This window comes from Lithobates pipiens, unplaced genomic scaffold (genome assembly GCF_037356315.1).
Source record: "Lithobates pipiens isolate NorthernLeopardFrog02 unplaced genomic scaffold, aLitPip1_a1.2 Scaffold_18, whole genome shotgun sequence".
Classification (NCBI taxonomy): domain Eukaryota; kingdom Metazoa; phylum Chordata; class Amphibia; order Anura; family Ranidae; genus Lithobates; species Lithobates pipiens.
Window position 1 is genome coordinate 106,003,328 of NW_027507758.1, and position 21,287 is coordinate 106,024,614.

Below are 21,287 nucleotides of genomic sequence, written 5' to 3' on the forward strand. Positions count from 1 at the left end.
AGCCAGCCTGTGTCCCACAAATGCAGCCTGTGTCCACCAAATACAGACTGTGTCTAGCAAATGCAGCCTGTGCCCCCCCAAATGCAACCTGTGTCCACCAAATGCAGCCTGTGTCCACCAAATGCAGCTGACCTGTGTCCCCGAAATGCAGCCAGCCTGTGTCCCCCAAATGCAGCCAGCCTGTGTCCCCCCAAATGCAGCCTGTGTCCACCAAATGCAGCCTGTGTCCACCAAATACATCCTGTGTCCCCTAAATGCAGCCTGTGTCCACCAAATGCAGCCTGTGTCCACCAAATGCAGCCTGTGTCCCACCAAATGCAACCTGTGTCCCTCAAATGCAGCCTGTGTCCACCAAATGCAGCCTGTGTCCCCCAAATGCAGCCAGTCTGTGTCCTCCAAATGCAGCCTGTGCCCACCAAATGCAGCCAGCCTGTGTTCTAAAATGCAGCCTGTGTCACATCAAACCCCCCTGTTCTCCAGGGGAGAACAGCGGTACTTACCTTGCTGTGTGTTGTCCTCTCCAGCGGTGTCTCCTTCCACAGCGGGTCCACTCCTCTCTTACTTCCTGTTTCCTCTCTCCTAGGCGCAATGGGAGAGAGAAAACAGGAAGTGACATCAAGCTGAGATGTCAATCAAACCGCCCGGCCGTAGTAATAGATTCTACGAGTGCCGGGCGGAAGGTACTCAGTGATTTGGTAAGCGCCGCAGGGCAGGATAAGAGCCCGCAAATGAAACGCTGCGTCTGCAATCTTGTGATTGCATAGTCGTGGCGCTTCCCATAAGTGTACTGTGTCCGGCGTCCGAACACAGTGCATTTTATATATATTTTTTTAAAGGGCCATTATTAAAAAATATATATATATATATATATATATATATATTTATTTATTTATTTGACTGCCGGGGGGTGGCGCCGATGCGCCCCCTATGGATGGGCCACCGCTGTTGTTCACCTTGTTGCTGTGAACAAGGCTCTTTGCCGAAACACGTTCGCAGTTACCTTGTACTTGGTGATTATCGAATAAAGAAATTGGATGGGTTCTAGAGTGCGTGTTCTTTCTATATATCCTTATCCTGTGTTTTCGGGAGGTCATCTGAGCATGAGTGCCTGGTGTAGAGGGACCAGTAATCAGCTACTATAAACTGAGGTTCTCAAAGTTAGAGTGGTGCTGCTTTGTGTGTATAAAGCTACCCTGGAAAATGCATATGATAGTTAAAGTGTTTGTAACCCTAAAAATAAAAAACCTTAGCTAGACTTACCAGTGATGGTATTTCTATGAGCCTTGGAGGGAGGATAGCTCCACCCCTTCACAGGAAACACTGCGTGACAACTCCCCTTTAAATTCAGTTGCTTCCACCATGCCGTCAGTTGTTAACAAGAATTCCTCCAACATGCTGGAAGACAGAAGCAGACAAATAACGAGCCCAGCGACTATAAGCCATACATAATAACTTAGGGAGGGTAGTAGGCTGCTGTCCTGAAAGGCTCGTAGAAATACCATCACCAGTAAGTCTAACTAAGGTTTTCTTCCTTTGCCTTCTTAGGACAGCACCTTAGAGATGATAACCGAGAACTTACTTCAGGGTGGGACCACTGCTTGTAAAACCTTCCCATCATAGGACTGGTCTGAGGCTGACAGCAGCCCTGGCCCTCTCTTCCCACGAAGCCGCCACTGCCCATGTAGTGAGGCAATATTCCCTCTTGAAGCTCTATCCCTAAGGTCAGGTACTTATTTAATAGCCTGTTTTAGCAACCTTCCTAGGGTACTTTTGGAAGATTTATCCCCTATGTGACTTCCTTCCATTAGGACAAAAAGAAAAGATGATTTTCTAAGATTCTTCAATGCCTCCAAGTATAATGTCTAATGTCCAGAGTGTGGAAGGCTTCTTCTCCCGGCCCAGAGGGCATGGAGCAGAAAGTAGATAGTATTATCTCCTGTGTGCGGTGAAAGAAAGAAGACACCTTGGGTAGGAAGGCAGGATCTACCCTCCGCACTATGCTGTCCTGCAAACACCTCATAAAGGGCTCCTTGATTGATAATGCCTGTATTTCACTGATTCTATGTGCAGATATTATTGCAACCAGGAGCATTGTCTTTAGGGTCGGGAATCTTAACTTGGAAAAAGGAATAAAAGGCCTAGGCCTAATTTTTGCCATAGCCTTAAAAAATCTGACTATCAAGGGTTCCCTTGATAAGGATTTTTCCAGAAAAAAATGATAATGTAACTACATGTGTCTTGAGAGTACTTGCTCCTAAACCTTTTTCCATTCCTTCCTGGAGAAATTCTAAAACTGAAATAACACTAATGAAATGAAAGTTCCTGCTGGAACACCAGGAACTGTAACACTTTCAGACTTTGAAGTAAATCGCCCTGGTGACCTTCTTCCTACTTGTTAGAATGATGTTGAGCTTTTCTGATACAAGGAAGTTAGATTCAGGTACGCTGGATCTGGATGAAGAATTTGACCTTGACCCAGAAGGTCTTCCCTGATCAGTAATCTCCAGGGGGGTGTTCTGAGAGATTAAGTAGGGTTAAAAACCAGGGTCTCTTTGGCCAATAGGGAGCAATTCGGATTAGATCGTGGACTCTGTTCTTAACTTTGCTAACACTCTTGGTATTAACTGAAATGGGGGGGGGGGAGGGGGAGCGTAGGACAGGAGGAAGTCCCATCTGTGAGCTAACTTGTCCATGCCGAGTGCTTGATCCTGTCTCTGGAGAGAGAAGGGCGATGTTTTTGCATTTATTTGGTTTGCAAAGGTGTCCACCTGAGGAAAACCCCAACTTTCAGTGATCGTCTGGAATAACTCTTGGTTTCTTGACTGAAATAAATGCTAAAATAAATTTTATCAGAGGATGGTTGCGAATTTCCTCTATTTATTGCATACAGTATATGTATTACCTTTGCTATTCCTATAGTTAGCTAGTCTATTAAAACTCTGATAGTTACTGTTGATCAGCACAATCAAATAAGGTTAGCTATGAAAACAAACACAATGCTTAGTAAAGCAACGTATTATATATTTCCCAAGAAAATAAGAAAATGTTAACATGAAAATACTAAAGGAAAATATTATAGAGCATATAACAATAGAACATCGAATATAATTATAGCAAGGCTGTACCCTAGATATTATCTCGTCAGCTGGGCTCAAAATGGTAACAGAGAGCCACAAGGCTCAGAGAACCATCAGGCAATGTGTACATTTACCCTGCATTTAGACCCACTCATAACCACACCCCACTAGCCCCCTATTTAATGAGATATTGGCAAGAGGCAGTCCTTTTAATATATCATATTTTTGTCCATCCGCCTGTATTGGCCTCTAGGGGCAGCATTTGTCCATGTATGATCACTATGTGCCCCGAGTCATCTTCAGTGCCTGTTGATCCTTTGATATTTTGTAGTCCACATTCATCAATCATCCTGGCAGCCATGGCCCTCTTTGAAGCTTGCTTGCAGAGTGTTATCACACCAGTTGGTCAGGAGCCAAGCTTTTGTTCAGCTAGAGGGCCTGACTTCTTCTTTCAGATGAAGCTTTCATGTGCAACATGTTACATTCCAGACAGCCCCTAAGAATGTGGAGACTTGGTAAATCCAAATTTCATATTTCAAACACATCTTGTATTATGTGATAAAACATGTTGCCTTCCAACATATAACGATTTGCGCCTAAAGGGCGCATATCACCCTTCTTCAGACACGACTTCAGTCCATAACTGTCTTAACGTGTTGCGTTTCCCAGCATGTACTTCAGAAACAGCTCCTATGGATCAGTCTATAACGATCTTAACATTTTGGGCTTCCCAACATGTGCCGCTTTGCCACTGAGTGACACAGTACCATCATTCTTCAGTGACAGCTTCCATGTCACCATTCTGTGTCTTCTTCTTTCCGATATCTTCACGATGGGGCGCACTACAGGCAAGGGGTGTCCATTCACTCACCATTCACCAGCACACACTCAGAGCAACATTTTAACCAGCATTCAGATACAGAGTCTCGAGGAGGGCCTTACTCACCCATATTACTAACCTCAAATACACATATGTCACACTATACTAGACATGTGCACCATCAATAAATTTGTTTTGTTTCGTTCCATTTCGTATTAGCCGTTAATTCGTATTTCATAATTTGTGCCTGAAATTTAATTTGGATTCGTACGAAATACAAATTTTCGCTAGGTTCGTTACATTTTTGTAACAATTACGAACGTTCGCTATGATGAATTTAAGAAGCAAAAAAATACCTTTCTCAATATGGCAGTCGTTGACTCATTATGCTCATTATGAGGGGCTCCCATCATCCATGTGCTGTGCTGACTTCCTCCTGGGGCTGTACCCCTGCTGTGCTCATTATGAGGGGCTCCCACCATCCCTGTGCTGTGCTGACTTCCTGGGTTTGTACCCCTGCTGTGCTCATTATGAGGGGTTCCCACCATCCCTGTGCTGTGCTGATTTCTTGGGTTTGTACCCCTGCTGTGATCATTACGAGGGGCTCCCAACATCCCTGTGCTGTGCTGACTTCCTCCTGGGGCCTGGGGCTGTACCCCTGCTGTGCTCATTATGAGGGGCTCCCACCATCCCTGTGCTGTGCTCATAATGAAGGGCACCCACCATCCCTGTGCTGTGCTGACTTCCTGGGTTTGTACCCCTGCTGTGCTCATTATGAGGGGCTCTCACCATCCCTGTGCTGACTTCCTGGGTTTTTAACTTCATCATAACGAATAATCATAATTATTATGACAATAATAAAACGATATTAACAAACATTCTTATTTTGTCCGATTCTGAATCGCCCATCAACTACCAGTACCAGTCTCTCACGCCCATATTAAAAAAGGTAATTTTCCCAACCCTCACTCAGCAGCAGAAGAAAACCTCTGATTGTTCAACAAAACACCAGTCACGTTTCCGTTGTAATGGAATTTGGATCCGAAATTCGTCAACAAAATTTCGTATTTCATATACAATTCGGAAGCATAGAAATTCGTATTTTGGGTGCATCTGAATGTACGAATTTTCGGAAATTCGTACAAATTTTAAATTCGTACGAAATGAACCGCACATGTCTACACTATACCATAACATAAATCAACCCATTACCATAATATATGCATATACATATGTGACCCATCAAATTACGCATCCCTATCCCAACCTCCTATAACTCTTTACTGTAAATACGGGTCGGGATTAGGTAGGCTTGCTCACAATGGCCTTTCCTACTGCAATTTTGGCACGTCAATTGTATTTCAGGGCTCTGAATTGACAGCAAAGCCTCTAAGAGACCTTACTGTCAATTCGTCCCTCAACTTGAATAGATCATCAAATCATTCTCTGCAGCTATTACCTTTTGTACCACCACCCCCTCCCTTTAGAATGTAAGCTCTACGAGCAGGGCCCTCCTGTACCTTTTGTATTGAAATGTACTGTAATTGTGTTGTCCCCCCTATACATTGTAAAGTGCTGCGTAAATCGTTGGCGCTATATAAATTGTGTATAATAATAATAATAATAGATAAATGGGAGACCCTTCTATATAAATGTAGAGTCCAACAACACATAACAACTTGAAACAATGACAAACCACAAAATTCCATCCCTGTGCCTGGATTTCAGAGACCATGCCCAATACCATGCACCTCTACCTATTGTTAGGTTCAAGGAACACCCTAGTTCCATGACTAATGTTACATCGGTATCCTTTAGGACAAAGAAACAAACTTGTCTATGTCCCAAATAATACCCAGGTGCTTCCTTCCCAGCAACGATCTCTCCATCCAGAACCCAGAGTGAAATATATTTCCAACATTTCTCGTTCACCACCGTGTATTGACCTGGCATACAAAGGACATCATGGTCATGCCTCCGACAGAAGAAAATATCAACCTGCCCCCAGCTTCCACCCTCTCTGATCACATGTGGGTAATTTATCCTCAGATGCAGCAAGGTATAATCCCCAGTCAGCAAGCCCATTGATATCACCGAATACACAGACTGAGTCTCAACTTCTGTATATGGAATCAATGAGGAAGCATAACATCTCCCATAATCCAAACTAGCACAGCCCATCCAGGCATTCGGCCACCACCTTGGATTAGTGTAAGAGATGTGTTTTGGTAAAAATCGTATTGAGCTGTGATGCTAACTCATAAGGCCACTGACCCTCATACAGAGACTGTATAGTGATGAAGTTGGTTGATACCTCTGCCTACCCCTGCGTGCATGCCAGATCCCATGACAGATTTCTCTCCTGTACCATCACACTCTCTACCAACCTCTCAACATGGTTGACAAAATCTGGAGCCACTTTACCTTTTGTATTTATGTGACTTTGTTGAATGTCACTAAGGATGCTACCAATCACTATGAGTAACAAAGATGTTACTGTCTGAAGCTATGGCTGAGGGTTTGTTCCTCAGGATACTGATGTCATGTCCACTCCATTAACAACACTGATCCCAGCTCCTATTCTCCCCCAATATAGTGCTGAATACATCACTCCTCTTTCAGTTACTCCTCAGAAATAAGCGCCCTGAATGACTTCTGTGTCCGCACATCTCTGGGAGTAAGTCACTGGTACTATGACCGCACTTGATTCAGTGTATACTCAGCACATATAGGGTAATAGGCTTTTATCAACCACTGTGAGATGTTGAAGCTCTATGTGGTGAAGGCATACTGTGCCTTGGTAGCCAGCGTTTGTTTCCTTTATCTAACAGAGCATGCTCCTGTGTGTAGTCACTGGCATTACCTGTGCAAAGTTCCAACCTCTCAGGTAAGACATCAACCAGGTGTATCGCCCCCATATTTAGCTCTGGTGTCCCACATGTCCAGTAACCAAGAACCTCTCTGTAGGACTGCTAAGATTGAGACACCACCCCTACAAGGAAATTTTCACCCCATTGATGTCTCAGCTGGCACCCTCTAGTCTGGCCAACGGACACCTTATTATGCATAAGTGCCAGCCTCCTGGGTACCTGCACCATATTAATTCAAGTATGTCAATACATGTCACACATTAAAAACCTTTCCTTATTTCAATTCCTCCCTCCATAAAAAACAAACAAAAAAAAACATATTTTACATTTCTTGTCCTGAAGGATTGGACAGGTTATATTCCTTCAGCAACCTCCAACCGATTGCACTTTTATTCACAGTACGTTTGCATTCCTAAATGACAGGAGAGACTCCGGCAAAATGTTTCACCAGTCTTGTTGCTGGGCAAAGTCTTTCCATTGCAGCATTAGCACTAAATTATCCATAAGAAAAAGAAGCCTTAAATTGCAAGTATTAATCTGAATATTTTCGTTTATCCCTTCTCTACTGAATGTTTGTCAGAACAAATTTGCGGTGTGGTACAGACAAACTGCCAACCAGATGAACATCTTTCACCTCTGTTCCAGAAACCTCTCCAATCTCGCTCCACCAGGACTCTGGAAGTGAAAAACAAGAGCAGAGACAAAATCTTATCCACAATATCTGCTCGCTTTCTATGTTTACTTATAGTTCCCTCCTTGGAACCCAGAAAACTAGTATTCCTAGCTTCTGCAACTCTAAACAAATTATCAAAACAATCATGATTTCTTTCGGCTGAACCCACTCTAAAATGGATCCCCATGGTAAGAATAAAAAAATAAATAAAAAATGAACGTGAATGTTGCTTCTCAAAAATTCTTAATGTAAATGCTAAAAAAAAAACAATGCATTTATCTGTGCCTTAAGACCTATGCACTGACTGCCCTTTCAGGTAGACAAAGCCTAAACCTTTTGGAACTTTTTCCACCTGAATGAAAATAAAAACAAAGAAAAAACTACAATAACTCCAGCGGCTAGAATGGTTTCCTACCAACTCTTGTCATCAACAAAATGTATTAAGCTGATAATTGAGGGCATAGCCAATGACCCCACTTTCAGGTGCACTAAACCTTACAATTTTTTCACCTAAACAAAACAAAAATAAAATAAATGAATAAACAAATAACAAAAAAATTAATAAAAAAAATGTAAAACAAAATATAAAAAATAAAAAACGGGGAGAAAAAAAAAACATAATAATCATAACAGAAAAAAAATAACAATCCAGAGGCTTATCCTTGAAAATACTAAAAATATATCAAGGTCCTCTATAATATTCCAAACATGAAGGCTAAATCTCTGAAACTCACATCTAAACCTTATTCATAGCAAAGAAACATTAACCAGAAAATTCTTACCATCCATGCAGCTTACGAAGGGCTGCTAAAATGGTTTCCCCCAGTGCTATATTTGAATGAACATGCGGCTACCTCCATTTTGAGTTTATGCAACTGTTCTACATAGTGATGCCTTTCCTATCTGAATTGACTGTTTTCTGTTTGTAGTCTCAGCATTTGGGTCTTAAAAGGCGAACGGGTTTGATTACTATGGCCTCTATGCCTTGGATTGCTACCCCATCTCTCAGAATAAACTTCATAACACCTTGGTTTCGTTTTCGGGTAGTGCGATTTCCTTTGCATATCATAATTAGTCACTAAACAATACCTAGGTATGTGACCCCCCCCCCCCCCTTTTTACAAACAAAGCACTTGAGAGCTGGTCTCCCTGCATAGGCCCTTCTCTGAGCATATAGCGATGGAGACTCACATTGCTGCATAACATTATTATGATCGGAATCAACAGACTTTAAAATTTCATTGTCTGAGGAGTCACTAGCAATGGACTCGTCAGAAGTTTCCACTGTTTCAACGCCTGAATCAATTTCAAGTTCAGTTACCGCACTTTTATTTAAATATTCCTCTTTCAGATCTGCAACATTGATTCCCACCATAGCAATATTACTTGCAGCAACACTAGCATTTGGCTTTTCTGCATGTTGTTCCAGACTCTATCTTTGTAAGAACTGAGCATGTGTGGAGGACAACTCCATGGCAGACTGGGCTTCATGTAATTCCTTCCTAAGCAGTATTATAATATGCTCATTCTCAGGCTTTCTCTGATTCAAAGAGGCAATGCAACTTTCTCTTTGTTTATACGTTTCCTCTAATTCAGTCATTTTCTGTTCCAATACACATTTCTCTGTCACTAATTGTTCACTGCGATCACAAACATTTGCATCTGCCTTTGCAACTATTGTTAATATATTCTTAGTTACACTTTGTACCTGCTCCAATAATTGCTTTCTTTCAGTATACCATTGGCCTCTTTGTCTTTAATTTTCAATAACATGCATACATTGGCCATATTCGCTTTCCCACATTTTTTGAAGACTTTTTATGTTTTATCTGAACATTATGAATATTAAATTGTTACAAAAACACAGACATGCAGTATTACTACCACTGACTTTAGCCCTATTATCTCAGAATGCAGGCCCCATTAAACTACTATTGGAACAGAGAGCTATTTTACTCCCATGTGGGGAAAAAAAATAAAAAAAATAAACTAATAAAAAAAAACTATATTTCTCCCACTTTATCCTCAAATATGTATGGTTTATCCTGTCAATCTGCAGGCTACATCAGATAACCAAGGGTGATCAGCCCCTCACTCACCAGCACATGTGACCAGCTACACAGGCCTCAAACAATTTCCATTATCAATACAATAATTGTTAACACATACACATATACCAGCCAAAAATCTCACCAGGTTTTGCGCGTCCGCTCACTGATGAAATATTTCATAGAACTTTCACGATCATTCAAGCAGGGCTTCAGAGTTCACGAACCAGCGTGAATCTTGTCCACAGTAGAGAAGGCTTTCAGTTCTAGGTGTAGTTGATTACTTAGCTTATAGGGACTCAAGACAAAAATACATTAGGGATTGGATTCTGTTCAGAAATAAATTCAACACCCCTTCTGGGGTGCCAATTGAAATAAATGCTAAAATAAATATTACCTGAGGGTGGTTACGAATGCTCTCTATTGCATATATGTATTAACTTGTCTCTTCCTATACTTAGTTAGTCTATTAAAACTATGATAGTTACTGTTGATAAGCACAATGATATAAGGTTAGCTATGAAAACAAACACGCTGCTTAGTAAAACAACGTCTTATTTATTTCCCAAGAAAATAGGAAAATGTTAACATGAAAACACTAAAGGAAAATATTATAGAGCATATAACAATAGAACATCAAATATACTTATCGCAAGGCTGTCTTCTAGACATTATCTTGTCAGCTGGGCTCAAAATGGTAACAGAGAGCCATGAGGCTAAGAGAACCATCAGGCAATAGCCAAGAGACGAAAAAGAGGTCGATCTCTCTTCTGTGTGCACTTTAACCTGCATTCAGACCAACTCCTAACCACACCCTACTAGCCTCCTGTCCAATGTGATATTGCCAAGAGGCAGTCCTTTTAATATATCATATTTCTGTCCGTCCTGCTGTATTGGCCTCTAGGGGCAGCATTCGTCCATGTATCACCACTATGTGACCCGAGTCATCTTCAGTGCCTGTTGATCCCTTGATCTTTTGTAGCCCCCCTTCATCAATCACCCTGGCAGACATGGTCCTCTTTGAAGCTTGCTTGCAGAGTGTTATCACACCAGCTGGTCAGGAGCCAAACTTTTGTTCAGCTAGAGGGCCTGACTTCTTCTTTCAGATGAAGATTCTGATATGCTACAAAGCTTTCATGTCCAACTTGTTACATTCCAGATAGCCCCCAAGAATGTAGAGACTTGGTATATCCATATTTCATATTTCAAACACATCTTGTATTATGAAATAAAACATTTTTCCTTCCAACAATGACCATTCTGCTCCCCTTACTTCCCTTCTGCTGAGAAGATCTGCTAGGGTGTTTTCCATGCCTTTCAGATGGACTGCGGAGAGTGAGGCCAGATTGTCCTCCACCCAGCTAAGGATTTGATGTGCTAGTTCCATCAGGGTCTTGCTCCTTGTGCTCCCCTGCTTTTTTAGGTATAATAGTGTCATCATGTTGTCCAATAATACCTAGACGTGCTGTTCCTTTAGGGCCTGCTGACAGGCTTAGATAGACAGCCTTTAACACCCTCCATTCGAGGACCTTCTTGCCTCTGGCTTGGACCATACGCCCTGTGTTGTCTGTTCCTCCAGGTGAGTACCCCACCCCCATGCGCTCGCATTTGTCGTTAATCTCCGAATTACCGGAAACGTCCAGGAGAGTCCTTTTGAGGCGTTCCTCTGGCCTCTACACCACCAAAGTCACCTTTTTACCCTTGTTCCTATTTTGTTCTTCTTTTCCAGAGATTCCTGGTGTGTCGAGCATGTAGCCTGGCCACTTTGCTGCTGTCAGCAGACCTAGAACTGACATGGCTTCCCTTACTGAAACCTCAGTGTTGGTTTGAAGTGTTCTCAGAGCTATCTGCATTTTTTTCTACCTTCTCTTGTGGGAGGAAGATTCTTTGTTCTATTGAATCTATTTCGTATCCTAGGAACCTTACTTGCTGAGATGGTACAATGATCTATTTCTGAAGAATCAGAAGCCAATCTAAGCTGTTTAGATGTCCCTGGGTTACTTGCAGATTGACCACTACCTGATCTTTTGATTCTGCAAACAGAAGTAGATTGTCCAGATAAGGCACTATGGAGATACCCTTCAGTCTCAGGAATTCCAGAGATTCTGCCATCACTTTCATGAACACTCTAGGAGAGGACAAAAGGCTGAAGGGCAGCGCCCTGAGTTGAAGGTGCCAAATCTCCCCCCGTCCCCAAATTGACTGCTAGTCGCAGGAATTTCTGCAGTGAAGCTGCAATTGGTATGTTAAGATATGCATCCCTTAGAACAATGGATTTGTACTTTATAGATCGGTTCAGAATCTTCAATTTGAGAATCAGACGAAATTTCCCTGATGGCTTTTTGACCAAAAAAAGTGGGTGTAAAAACCCCTCCCTTCCTGGTCCTTCGGGACTTGGGAAATAACACCCCATTGCATCAATTCTCTCAAAAGAGACACCATAGCCTGATCCCTCAGAAGATTTGTAAAGTAGCCTTCCTCCTACCGGGAGATGGTCGTCATTGCTTTTATGAGGTTTGCTCAGGGGGAGTCTAAAAGCACCCCTCCTCTGCCTCTCCCTCTTTGGAGGTTCCAGTGTCTTTTTTGGGTCTGATCTTTTTTTCTATGGGCTTGCTGAAAAGGACGAAAATGCTTCTTTTGCTGCACTACTTTCTTTTTCTGCTGAAATGCTTTTTTCTTATCCGCCGTTCTATCGAAGACGGTTCCATTACTAGATGGTCTCTAACTCTGGCCCAAACATCAGATCTCCTGTAAAGGAAATTCTGCACAACTTCATTCACTTTTGAGTGAATGGTGCTGAGTCCCCTGACCAGGTTTTGAGCCAGAGAACTCTCCTTGGCTGAATTAACTAGAGCTGAAGATCTGGTTGACATCCTGATGGATTCTACCGAGACATCAGCCATGTACTTGACCACTCTTAAAAGGGTAGGGAAGGACTCTAATCCTTCCTAGAGGTGCCTGCTACCACATGGCCTTTAAGCTGTTCCAGTCAGTACTCCATGTTTATGGCTACTACTGTAGCGGCCATTGCCGGCTTTAGATTAGATAAGGATGAGTCCCAAGCTTTCCTTAATAGCGCGTCTGCTCTTTTGTCCATGGTGTCCTTAAGTGCACCCATGTCCTCAAATGCCAGATCGGTCCATCTAGACACTTGGGAAAAGGCGGCATCAATTTTTGGTCTTTCATTCCAAACCAACGCTTCATCTTGCTCAAAAAGAAACCTCCTTTTGAGGGCTCTAGAAAAAAACAACTGTAATTTTTCCTGTATCCTTCCACTCCTTCTTAATTGTGTATGTTCCTCTAGCCCCTGATACATTTTGTCATGTAACGATAGCTGCGCTTTTTCGTCTTGAAATTCCAAGGTGGTATAGACCGCTTTTAGTAAGTCATCCACCTCTTCTAGCATTAGTTTGTATCTAGACGTTCTTGTCTTCTCTTCCCCCTCATCTTCCTCAGAGTCAATTGTTGAGGGCGAATACTCTCTCTCTTCCTCTGACTCATTTTCAATTGGTCTGGAAGTGGTAGGAAAAAGGCTGGACTGGGAGCTCTGTTCTTGGCTGGAACTCTGGCCCTGTTTCTTTATAAGGGAACACACTCTCCCTAGGGTCTCTGCCAATTCCTTCTGTACTTCTGAGGGAAATAGCTCCTTATACTCTTGTGTGGACTCCCTTACATGAAGGGCATTTTCTTCCCATAGATCTCTCTGATTTGGTGGTGGCTTTCTATAAGACAGTAAAAAAAAAAAACAGAACCCACTATTAGGGTGAGTTCCTGGTCCAAAACCAGAACAGAGAGAAAGAAAAGGTGCCCAAAGCTGACTCCACCAACATGCCCCAGAGAACGTGTCCCAATAGCAGACAGCTGCAGCCTATAACCATATACAAATAAAAAACACCCCAGTGAAGAAAAGGAAGGAAGCATCTCTGCACCTCTCCTACCTGGGCCTGGTCGGGAACCTGGGCATCTGCCATCACTGCTGGTGACTCCATCTTGTGCACCTTTTAATGTTGCTCTTTCTTGCGTCCCCCTCGAGGAGCAAAAGGAAGCCCTGGCCAGATCACCCGCCCCTTCCTCCTGCATTCCAGCAGCTGGAACCATGTGCCGCTATGCCCCTCTGGAAGTCTCCCCGTTCCGGGTATTATGTCACCCGCCATCCGGGACTTAGCACCAACATGCAGAGAACTAGCATGGACACTCAGCCTGAGCACACCCATGGCCCCCCGAGCACCAGGGGTGGACAACAGCCAACAAACTATTACTCCTATGAGCCAGCGGAGGGACGGCCCCAGAGCAACCCCCCTCTCATGTGGGGGGTGCTGGGCTGGTCTGGAAATCAAGCACTAAAGTTACTGCCACTGACCCCCACCTCGGAGACAGCGCAGCCCCTCTGCTACCCCATCAGTGCTTCCACGATGGTGGAGGAAACACTAAAACTGAGGGCATGGTGGAAGCAGCTGTATTTAATGGGGCATTGTCACGCAGTGTTTCCTGTGTAGAGGTGGAATTACGCTCTCTCCAAGGTGCTGTCCTGAAAAGCGAAGGGAGAAAATGGATCCTGTTCCTTTAAAGTATGGTATGTGCTGTGTAATTTGGCTATTTCTATCACCTGAAATACCTGGCTAATCCTGCCTGGTTCTGCCCTCCCCTCTGTAAACTGACCACGGTTTATCAAGGCTGCTGAATCCTGACACCGTGGTCAGTTTACGTGCCTCTGTCATCCACAGCTCTCTTCTGTCCACTAGGGTGTTTCATTTTTCCAAATATGTGACTTCCATATGACTTTGCTTACGCCCCGAGTCTCAGTGATGTAAAAGATATATATGCGAAATTTCAAGAAGATTGGATAATATTTAGGGGATGCACACATTGGTCCATTTTATCAAACCAAAGTCTGTGGGCTTCACTTAATAAGAAGTCATATACAACAATGCTGGATGAAGAAAGTCCTGTTCAAGGATGAACATATTACTCAGGCTGTTAAGGAAAATATGACTACAAATTTAGAAACCAAACTTGCAAAGAAAAAGGAAGTGAAACGATTATAGGGTAAAAACATGGTTTTTGAAGGAAAAGACTTGAGCCATTTCGTTACTAATAAAACAAAGACGTTCTTTGAATTGTTTGGGATCCATGACGTGACAGAATACAAGGGATTGCATTGTTCACAGTTGATTAATATAACACGTTTTGCCTATCATATTACCTATTAATTTTAGTGTATAGTTTTAGTAGTATTTCAAGTTTGTGATTTTTAGTTTTCCCAATAAAAGTAATTAACATTGAAAAATCTTATTTTTTGCCTACTTTTACAAAACAGATCAAAGTGTGCAACCTCTGAATATTGTCCAATCTTCTTGAAATTTAGCATATATATCTTTTACATTGCTCAGACTCGGGGCCTAAGCAGAGTCTGCAAAAATGTTACAGTTTATTTTTTTCCATTAGAAAATGAAACACTCTACTGTCCAGCATTCCCCCCTCCCTCCCTGCCTGTCAGCTAGTGACAGTGCCGATCTGTTCCCCTCCTGCTGCTATCATAACTCAATGACATTCCTACAATCCCCTCTGCTATATTAACCCTTTCATGACTAAGCCTATTTTTGGCATTTGGTGTTTACAAGTTAAAATCCATATTTTTTGCTAGAAAATTACTTGGAACCCCCAAACATTATATATATATATATATTTTTTAGCAGAGACTCTAGAGAATAAAACAGCGATTGTTTCAATATTTTATGTCACACGGTATTTGCGCAGCAGTGTTTTAAACGCAACCTTTTGGGAAAAGGGACACTTTCATGAATTAAAAAAAAAAAACAGTAAAATTAGCCCAATTCTTTTGCATAATGTGAAAGATAATGTTAGGCCGAGTAAATAGATACCAAACATGTCACACTTTATAATTGCACGCACTTGTGGATTGACGACAAAGTACGGTACCTAAAAATCTCAATAGGCGACGCTTTAAAATTTTTTACGGTTACCAGGTTAGCGTTACAGAGGAGGTCTACTGCTAGAATTATTGCTCTCACTCTGACGATCGCGGCGATACCTCACATGTATGATTTAAACACCGTTTACATACGCGGGCGCGACTTCCGTATGTGTTTTCTTTGCTTCGCGAGCTCGCGGGGACGGCGGGCACTTTAAAAAAAAACTTTTTTTTATTTATTTTATTTATTTTAAAATGACTAAATTGTTTTTAAAAAAATAATAAAAAATTGATCACTTTTATTGCTGTCACAAGGAATGTAAACATCCCTTGTGACAGTAATAGGTGGTGACAGGTACTCTTTATGGAGGGATTGGGGGTCTAAAAGATCCCCCACCCCTCCTTTACACTTCAATGTATTCAGATCGCCGAAAACGGCGATTCTGAATACCGTATATCTTTTTAAAACCAGCGGCATTGGCAGCCGAGTAAACCGGAAGTGACGTCATGACGGCTTCGTTCCAGTTCCTCCCCAGCAGCCGGAGGCAGCGGAACTTGAATCGGTGCTCCCGATCGAGCGGGAGCACCGGTAACAGCGGCGGGAGGCGACGGGAGGGGGGGATGTCCCCTCCTGCTCCTCTGGCATAACAGCCGAGTGGCTTTTAGCCGCATCGGTTGTTATGTCTGGATAGCCAATCGCCTGCTGAAAAGAACGGTACCGGGATGATGCCTGCAGGTGCGGGCATCATCCCGGTATACCCCCCGGAAGCCGAGTACGCACATCTGCGTACGCTCGGCAGGAAGAGGTTAAATAATGTCCCCAGTGTTTTTTAAATGCCGCTGTCTACCTAATTTAATAGCACCGCTCGGCGCTCACGTGACCACCCGCTGGCCTCCTCCTCCTGACTGGCATCAGCGGTGGATTCTCAGAACCACCCGCTGTAGCTGTCAGATCAGGAGAGGGAGCAGCGGTTGGTCAGGTGCGCGCCGAGCGGCGCTATGAAATGAGTTGACACAGTGGCATTTTTTTTTAAAAACACATACACTGGGGATATTATTTAATATAGAGGAGGGGATTGTAGGAATGTCCTTAAGTGGCTTAACAACTAGATATAATCTCTTTAGGACCACTTGCTCACATTGTACTGTGAACGGGCAGCTCCTACAGGCACAGCAACCTAACTGTATTTCACTGGACTCTTACGAGCACAAGGCACACACAAAGGCTGCACATTATGCACACATTAACAAATATTAGGTACACAAATAACCCCTTGATTATCCTAAGATAGTGCTTCACTGGTGATGTCAATTAGTCAGTTCCCCAACAATGTTAGTTAATGTCAGATTATCCGCCGCATAGGTATTCACAGTCCCACTATAAGTCACTGATCACTGCCATTTCTAGTATAAAATAAGTAAATAAATAAAAATTCCAGTATGTATACACACACCATAAGTTTTAGATGCTATTCTCCCCACTTTCTTTTATTTAAGCACTTTGTCACTTTTAGTATTTTTATGTTTGTACACTTGCATGTGCCCATGTGAGGGTGTAGGGTGTAGGTCCTCAGGCCTGCCCTGAAAGTCTTATGAGGGTGTGTACATGGCCTTCTGGCTTAGTTCGCCCTCTCTCATTGAACCCCACCTAGTAATTCGATGGGTATGTTTCGGCAGACCCTCCAGAGGATGGGGTCCGTCTGGTTTTGGCCAGATGGACCAAGTGCAAGCAAGGTCCTCTGATTTTAGAGGGCTTGTGTACACCCGTTGCACTTTTTTGTTTTTCACTCTTTATGTGTGTCCACATTTTTTGGGTTTTTGGGTGTGTTCACACACCATGGGCATTTAAAAAGAAAAATACTTTCTCGATTTAGTAGAATACATTTTGGCCTAAATTTATGAAGAAATTGTATTTTTTATATATTTTTTTTGGATATGTTTTACAGCAGAAAGTAAAAAAAGTTTTCTTTTTAAAACTTTTTGTTTTTTTTTGTTTATATAATAAAAAAAATATAAACACAGTGGTGATCAAATACTACCAAAAGAAAGCTCTATTTGTTAAAGTATACATTTTTTTATACTATATAGTATAAAGGGCAAAACTTTTATTTTAGTTTTCTATAGGGGGAGAGGGATTAGAACACCTGTCAGTTTTTATTGCTGTCTGTGTCCCTGTTACGGAGAATCACCCTCTCTATTTGTACTGTTTACCATTATCATTGAAAGTGAAAGTAAAAGAAAATCCCAAATTATGGGTTGTTCCCAGAAAAGTAATAGAGGGGAAATCTTCCAATGCGGACACTAGATATGGTGACTTGGGGATCCACAAGGAATTTCCTTAATTTGCAGTGATTTCCTCTTACTTCCTGTTTTGGCTGTGGTACAGGAAGTGAAGGTAAATTCCCCACTGGGAAAAAAATAACCCCCTTTACTCTATCCAATAGGGAAAAAAAAGTTTTGCCTCTAGTTCAACTTCAAATGTTAAACCTGCTCATTTGTATTCACCACAATAACCTAAGATAAAAGGTTTTACTGTAGCTAGAGTACTCCACATGTTTGCACTGTTATGTAGTCCCAATCCAATTCTGGACGGTATGATGTAAAAATCATGGCCTTTTTTTAAACTGATGGTCAACAGTGCAACATGACACTTAATTTTGCAGCGCCATACAGCTTCTTTAACCCCTTGAGGCTGACCTCACAAAAATATGCAGCCCCACTGCACTGGGCTTTTTTCCGTGGAGTCGCATATTTGCATATCTCACTTTGTGCTGGGAGCATGCTGCATGACTGGGGTCTGGGGTCTCATGAGAGCCCCAGGCCCCATACTAACAATTGTGATCTGGAACATCTGATTCTGGGCCACCTGATCCCTGCAATAGCCTCTGACTAGCTATCACAGTGATCAGTCACAGCCTGCCCCCAAGTTTTGCTTCTCTGTGAATGGAGTAGAGAGATATATAGCATTTCTCTCTTTCCTTGCAGAGAGAAAACAATGAGTGTGTGTAAAAAAATAAAAATAAAAACAAATACAAAAAATACCTACAGTGGATATAGAAAAAGTCTACACACCCTGTTAAAATGGCAGGCTTCTGTGATGTAAAAAAAAGGACAACGATAAATCATTTCAGAACTTTTTCCACCTTTAATGTGACCTTTGAACTGTAAAACTCAATTGAAAAACAAACTGAAATCTTTTAGGGGGGAGGTGTAAAAATAAAAAAATAAAATAATGTGATTGCATAAGTGTGCACACCCTCTTATAACTGGTGATGTAGCTGTGTTCAGAAGTAAGCAATTACATTCAAACTCATGTTAAATATGAGTCAGTACACACCTGCCATCATTTAAAGTGCCTCTGATTAACCCCAAATGAAGTTCAGCTGTTCTAGTAGGTCTTTCCTGACATTTTCTTAGTTACATCCTATAGCAAAAGCCATGGTCTTCAGAGAGCTTCCAAGGCATCAGAGGGATCTCATTGTTAAAAGATATCAGTCAGGAGAAGGATACAAAAGAATTTCCAAGGCATTAGATACAGGGGCGTACTAAGTGGGGGGGCGGGGGGGCGTGCCGCACCGGGTGCCATACACTGGGGGGGGTGTCAGGCCAGCGCCCCCCCTCCCCTCTCCGCAACTGAAGTGTGAGACAGCGCCGTGAGGAGCCTGAGGCACTGGCAGTGGGCGGCATTGCGGGGGGGGGGACGGGGTGCGAGCAGCACCCGAGTGGAGTGACGTCTGCTCAGTGATCCGGGACCCGGCTCCCCTTCTCTCTGTGGTCACGTCGCGCTGCCGTTCTGATCGGTCTCGGGCAGCGGCTGTCACTCACAGCCGAGCAGAGTGAAGCCGCCTCCCCCTCCTCCATGCACAGCACTGTGTAGACAAGGAGGGGGAGGCGGCTTCACTCTGCTTGGCTGTGAGTGACAGCCGCTGCCCGAGACTGATCTGAACGGCGCAATGTGAGTCACGTGACTACAGAGAGAAGGGGATTATTGCGCCGGGTCCCGGATCACTGAGCCGACAGGTGACACTCCACTCGGGTGCTGCTCGCACCTCCCCCCTGCAATGCCGCTGCCTTGGGCTCCAGGTACACTAGGGGTTCTTTACTGTGGTGGGTCCTGCACTGTAGGGGGTCTGCACTGTAGGGGGGTCCTGCACTGTAGGGGGTCTGCACTGTAGGGGGGGGTCCTGCACTGTAGGGGGGTCCTGCACTGTAGGGGGGTCCTGCACTGTAGGGGGTCTGCAGGGGCGGTCCTGCACTGTAGGGGGGTCCTGCACTGTAGGGGGGTCCTGCACTGTAGGGGGGTTCTTTACTGTGGTGGGTCCTGCACTGTAGGGGGGGTCTGCACTGTAGGGGGGTCCTGCACTGTAGGGGGGGGGTCCTGCACTGTAGGGGGGGTCCTGCACTGTAGAAGGGGTCCTGCACTGTAGGGGGGTCCTGCACTGTAGAAGGGGTCCTGCACTGTAGAAGGGGTCCTGCACTGTAGGGGGTCTGCACTGTAGGGGGGTCCTGCACTGTAGAAGGGGTCCTGCACTGTAGAAGGGGTCCTGCACTGTAGGGGGGTCCTGCACTGTAGAAGGGGTCCTGCACTGTAGGGGGGTCCTGCACTGTAGAAGGGGCCCTGCACTGTAGGGGGTCCTGCACTGTAGAAGGGGTCCTGCACTGTAGGGGGGGTCTGTACTGTAGGGGGGGTCTGTACTGTAGGGGAAGATTCTGCACTGTAGGGGGGTCTGTACTGTAGGTGAGGATTCTGTACTGTAGGGGAGTCTGTACTGTAGGGGGGTCTGCGCTGTAGGGGGGGTGGGTCTGTACTGTAGGAGGGTCTGCACTGTAGGGGGGGGGTCTGCGCTATAGGGTGGAGGGGTCTGTACTGTAGGAGGGTCTGCACTGTAGGGGAGGATTCTGTACTGTAGGGGGGTCTACACTGTAGATGGGGGTCTGTATGGTAGGGAGGGGGGTCTGCACTGTAGGGGATCTGTGTAACATGCAGAGGGTCCAGAGCTGTGAGGGGCTGTGTAATGTAAAGGGGTGCAGAGGTGCAGGGTGCTGTGTAATGTAAAGGGGTCCAGAGGTACAAGGGCTGTGTAATGTAAAGGGGTCCAGAGGTTCAGGGTGCTGTGTAATGTAAAGGGATCCATGGGTACAAGGGCTGTGTAATGTAAAGGAGTCAGGAGGTTCAGGGTGCTATGTTATGTAAAGGGGTCCAGTGGTACAAGAGCTGTGTAATGTAAAGGGGTCCAGAGGTGCAGGCTGCTGTGTAATGTAAAGGGGTCCAGAGGTGCAGGGGGCTGTGTAATGTAAAGAGGTCCTTAGGTGCAAGGTCCTGTGTAATGTAAAGGGGGTCCAGAGGTGCAGGGTGCTGTGTAATTTAAAGGGGTCCAGAGGTGCAGTTGTGGAGAGGGGGGGGTACACAGTAGTGACAAAAAGATATTGAAGGATGCAGAGGTATGCAGGGGACACGGTGGGTGTTTTTACATTTTGTGGGGGGGGGGGTGCCAGATATAGGATCTGCCCCGGGTGCCAAATGCTCTAGGTACGCCCCTGATTAGATATATCATGGAACACAGTGAAGACAGTCAAAATCAAGTGGAGAAAGTATGGCAAAACAGTGAAATTACCAAGAACTGGACGTCCCTCCAAAATTTATGAAAAGACAAGAAGAAAACTGGCCAGGGAGGCTGCCAAGAGGCCTACAGCAACATTAAAGGAGCTGCAGGAATATCTGCCTTTTCTTATGAAGAAAAACATCCAAGCCCGACTAAATTTTGCAAAAACACATCCAAAGTCTCCCAAAAGCATGTGGGAAAATGTGTTATCGTCTGATGAAACCAAGGTTGAACTTTTTGGCCATAATTCCAAAAGATATGTTT